General features: G+C 48.3%; 1 pseudogene; it reads right to left on the bottom strand.

Annotated features, from left to right (window-relative positions):
* Positions 1–2,418: 2,418 nt before the first annotated feature.
* LOC146558651 (uncharacterized) lies at positions 2,419–4,471 on the bottom strand (annotated as a pseudogene).
* Positions 4,472–5,354: the final 883 nt, after the last annotated feature.

Raw genomic sequence — 5,354 nt, 5'->3', positions numbered from 1 at the left:
TGCTTTGCCTGGTCCAGCTTCAGCTTCCTCATCAGCTGCTTTGCCTGGTCCAGCTTCAGCTTCCTCATCAGCTGCTTTGCCTGGTCCGGCCTCTGCTTCTGCTTCAGCCTCGTCTGGTCCAGCCTCTGCATCCTCATCGTCTGGTCCAGCCTCTGCATCCTCATCGTCTGGTCCAGCCTCTGCATCCTCATCGTCTGGTCCAGCCTCTGCATCCTCATCGTCTGGTCCAGCCTCTGCATCCTCATCGTCTGGTCCAGCCTCTGCATCCTCATCGTCTGGTCCAGCCTCTGCATCCTCATCGTCTGGTCCAGCCTCTGCATCCTCATCGTCTGGTCCTGCATCCTCATCGTCTGGTCCTGCATCCTCATCGTCTGGTCCAGCCTCTGCATCCTCATCGTCTGGTCCTGCATCCTCATCGTCTGGTCCTGCATCTGCATCTTCCTCATCGTCTGGTCCAGCCTCTGCATCTTCATCCTCGTCTGGTCCAGCCTCTGCATCCTCATCAGCAGCGTCGCCTGGCCCGGCTTCAGCCTCCGCTTCAGCGTCCGCCTCGTCTGGTCCAGCCTCCGCTTCACCTGGGGCTGCAGGGGCCACGCAGCCTTCAGGTCCCCTACTACCACCTCCACATCGTCGGTCATCTGCCTGGCCGCCTGTTGGGCATCTCCGCCACCGTGGATGCCCTCCTGAACGCCGCCACTGCCTTCCACGTGGCCGGCCTCCGGACTTGTTTCCACGCCGCTGTTGCCGTCCGCACGGTCGGCCCCCAGAACTGTTTCCACGCCGCTGTTGCCGTCCGCACGGTCGGCCCCCAGAACTGTTTCCACGCCACTGCCTACTGCGTGGCCGGCATCCGGACCTGCCCCGTTGCCATTCGCATGGTCGGCTTCCTGAACTTGACCATCTGGGCCTTTTTGGACTCTGTCCCTCCGTCCTGGGCCCCCTCCGCCCGCCCTGGTCGGGTTGTTTTCTGTTTTGTTTTGGTCCATTTTTTCGTTTCTGCTGGGCTGTCTGGTGCCAGCCCTTGAGGGGGGGGTACTGTCATGGTCCTGGGTCGGTGACCCAGCGCTTTTAGTTTGTTATCATTTTCTAGATGATGATTGTTTAAGTTCTGTGTTATTTTCGATCTGCCTCTGAGTCTGCGTCTGTATCTGTCTGTCTATGGTGTCTCCCCATCTGTTTGTGAATCTGTTTGTTTAGTTCAATGTCTTGTCTGGTTCCATGTATCTGAGTTTCCTGTTTTATTGTGAAGGTCCGTGTCATATGTGAGTGTGATCAGTTTACGTTTCCCCTGTCCCGTCAGCCCAGATTCCTCCCAGCTGTGTTGCCCTCCTGTCCCTCATCCCCTGATTACTGGTGTGTGTATTTAAGCCCTGTGTGTTCTCCTGCCTGTTGCCGGTTCGTCTGTGTTCCTCCGTGTCAGTCTGTGTAACTCTGTGTCAGTCTGTTACCCTGTGTTCCACGGTGTCCTGTTCCTAGTCTGCGTCTCTCTGCTATTCATCATCCGTTGTCATATGCTCCCAGGTCTGTTATTTTAGTTCTCCCAGTTTAGGTGTCTTTAGTTGTTTGTTATGCCCCACTGTTTGTTTGCCACTACACCTCTGTAAATAAAACCACCGGTATCTCATCCACTGCCTGCATCTTGGGTCCTCCTTCTATATCCACACGGCTCGCCTCGGCAGCCGTGACAATATTTTGAAGTTGGTCAACTATCAGCCTTTTCTTGTCATCTAGTCGTGGGTTGGAAAATAATTCCAAAATGGAAGTTATGCCAACATCAAGATACGACTTTGACTCACTGTCAGCATGAGTAGCCTGGACTTTTTTGTTAAACTGTCTAGCAAGAAATAAAAGGGCACACCACAAGGGTGACTTAGGCTACGTTCACACTGCAGGCGAAAGCACATCAAATCTGACTTTTTTGACCCTATGCGACCCATATCCGATCACGGTTTGACAGTGTGAACAGCACAAATCCGATATTTTCAAATCCAACCTGGGCCACTTTCGTATGTGGTACTGAATTCGATACATATCTGATGTTTTAGAAAGAGCCTGCAGTTTGAACGGTCATGTCGCATTAAATCCGTCTTTTACGTCACTGACACAAGACAGACGCCAATTATCAGCGCTGGAGAAGCACCCGAGAAGACATCGGGAACGCTTCCTGGCCATCAAGCGTAGATGTTAGTGAAACTGTTGGGAAGACAACGTTGGAGAAACGTGAACATTTTATTTGTACTGTATAATCTGCAGATTCTAACAGGCTAATGTTAGCTAAATGTGAATAGGATTTGCAGCCTATATTTCACTTTTCCCCTATCAAGCGGGCCACCTGTGCTGTTGACTTTGGCTGTGAATCAGAGACCAGTGCTACTGAACACCAGATTATGTTATCCTCAGGATAAAACTAAGACCTTTTTATGCTTTCCACTCGTAGTCTGCAATTTTGGTGATCAACGTCAGAACCTTTGGATTGAACGCAAGGTGTTTCTTAGACGTGTTCCGCTCCACTTTGGATCCCTTGTCGGGGTTTATCTGAACGAGGCATCTGTCAATGAAAAACAAAAACTTAATTAAGAAACTGAGGACTGGACTGTATGCGTTTTTTACGTTTGCAATTAATCTAACAGTGTAGATTGAGCTTGCTTTTGAGTGCGTGTTTGGACATACAGGTCATTGTGGAACAGAGAGGTGATGCAAAGATGTTTGGTGAACCTGCGAGTCTCTATTGCAAATACTATTTCAGGGCAGTGAAACATCCGTGAACATCTACTACTCAAAGGTCTCTTTCTATAACTTGACATGAGCATGAATCATATTTCAGAGACAGCCATCTGAAACTCAAATATTAATTATTTGTTGATTTATCAATCTACAAATCATCTCAACACTCAAGCATTGCTCAGTCTTATGTGTTCTAGATGCAAATGAAAGGAGATGTTTCAATATATAAAATTGACTGGTGCTGCCTTAAATTTATAAGAATTCCAAGGTTGATGCTTGGCCTACTGGATAAGAAATGTTCATGCAGTAGTAAGAGTCAAACATCAGGATAAGTGCCTCGCTGAAGATAGTGATACGTCCATTCACAATGGTCTGGTCCACAGATAACATGCAATGCTCGGTTGCCAAAGTAGAGTTTCCTGTTATGTACATGAACAAGAGACAATGGGACAAAAAGTCAAAAAACAAATCCACACATGACTCAAACAACTGCTATGTTACAATTGATGTATATCAATTATATATACTGGCACGCAGTTTGGGCCCCTCAGTCAACTCCAAGGTGCCCAAATGCTTTAGCCAATCAGACAGAATTTAGCAGTATAATAATCACATCAAATATCAATGGTCTTATTATACCATACTATTATTATGAAATTGAGAAAAGCCACAACAACCAATCAGACCACAATCCAACTCAGAAGTGTAAACTCAAAGTTTTAACTGACCATAATATAAAGAGGTATCATGCACAAAAAGTTTAAATAGATAAAGATAAATATTCATACCACAAAGAACAATGCATGGTGCACTTGGTGTAGCTACAGTCCACTTCAGAGGGTAGGGTTGTTTTAATTCACTTTGAAGAACATCTGTTCTTCCTCTTCATTGAAGTACTTGAGAAGTAGTGGAAGAAACCCTGCAACATTGACGTCTGCAACATTCTTGCTAGATGTTTCCATTTCTCTGAAGATGGCCGCCTTTCTCTTGGTCTTGTCATTGCTTTTAAGGAATGAAACAACTCTGGCACATTTATTTGCTGTGTTTTTCTCATCCATGGACATGGATGAGAAAAACACAGCTCTTCAAAATGAATCTTGATGCCAGTTATCTCAAACAGATATGGCCATTCCTTCGTCAAGTCAGAAGTCTCAGTTCCACAAATAATGTCTTTTCTCTGAGTGAAGAAGGTGGCCCTCATCATATTCTCAATAGCTTTGGTGTCACAGTATTTTTCTCTGTACTTTTTTTAAACTCTTCTTTTTCACGCTTTTGGAATTCAGGCTGAAGCCGTGTTGGTTGCCAGTTTATGCAAACTGTCTAGCCTTCTCTTTTGAGTGGGGCTACCCTCTTCTTCACTGCTACTAATGAGCTTTCTCTTAAAGGAAAGTGAAATCATTCCTCTCTTAAGGTTATCCACTCTGCTGACCATCTGTTTGGTGACAGTGTCATTGTCACGGACCCGGTTCCGGGGACTCGGGGTTCGTGAACAGTGTGGACCTTTATTGTTATTAGTGTATTGGATGTATGTTTGCTGCACTGTGTTCTTGTGTTCAATGCTGGTGTGTGTATGTGTGTGAGGCTGGAGGATGAAGGACAGCCACCTGCAGGCCTGATGGTGTGGCCCTGCCAGCTGCTGGTCACGCCTAGCTTACCACACACCTGCTTCTGATCAGGATCGTCGGGGGAGCTACTTAACAGAGCGATGGAGCTTCCTCCGGCGCAGGATCGTTGAGTTAGACTCCATGAGAGTGGAACACAGGACTGCAAGACACACGGGGTGTGTGAAGGCACAGGGGCAGAGAGCACGGGATACCAGCACTTGGGAGAAGACACGTCACGGGAGTCGAGGGAGCACTTTTGGAGATTCAATGTGTGGTGTACATTTACCTCACTGTAAATAAACCCACTGTTCATTTCATTAAGTCCAGCGTTTGGGTCCTTTCTCCAACATCCCCCACGGTCTGCCCCCCAGACCGTGACAGAACGATCCTGCCACTATGGACCCAGCGGACTCACCGCGGAAGCGCAGCTCCCGTTTTGACGGGACCCGACTAGTGCTTGGAGGGCCTCCGTGCTGCCGTTCCTCGCTGGCAGCCTACCCGTCGGCCCACTCGTCTGTTTCCTCCCCGCGGACGCCTCGGTCTCGCAGAAAACGCTCCAGCCGGTCCCGGGAGGATTGCTACGAGCCTGCCAGCAATCTGCTTACACCTGCACAAGCTTTTTACAAAATGTTAGGAATTATCATCGTGCCACCTGACTCACCCAGCATTTCCACATCACAGCAGGAGCAGCCACTTCAGAATCCGCCCTTGTCACATTCCGCCAGCGACGCTCCCTCTTCAACAGGGAGGCAGTGAACACGCAGCCAGCACTCACAGCTCCAGCAGGAGCCAGGGATTTGGCTCAAACAACCGCCTAGGGTGAGTGACAGAGTCTCCCTTCATTCACCTTTCGTGCCTAGGGATAAACAGACTGTTTCCCCCAAGGCTGTGAATGCCAGCTCCGTGAACCCTAGAGCTCGTGTTTCTCCTGTTTGGGAGGATGACAATGTTAGTTTTGAGAACGAGTTTTTTTCTCCTGGTTCAAGAGACTGTGCTCCTGATGTTCCTTCGGACCCAGGAGTTAGG

This window comes from Mchenga conophoros, linkage group LG15 (assembly GCF_057382185.1).
Source record: "Mchenga conophoros isolate Kocher_MC1m ecotype Shallow Benthic linkage group LG15, M_conophoros_male_GT1.1, whole genome shotgun sequence".
NCBI classification, from domain to species: Eukaryota; Metazoa; Chordata; class Actinopteri; order Cichliformes; family Cichlidae; genus Mchenga; species Mchenga conophoros.
The sequence above is the reverse complement of the archived record's forward strand: the minus strand, read 5'-3'. Positions and strand labels throughout refer to the sequence as shown.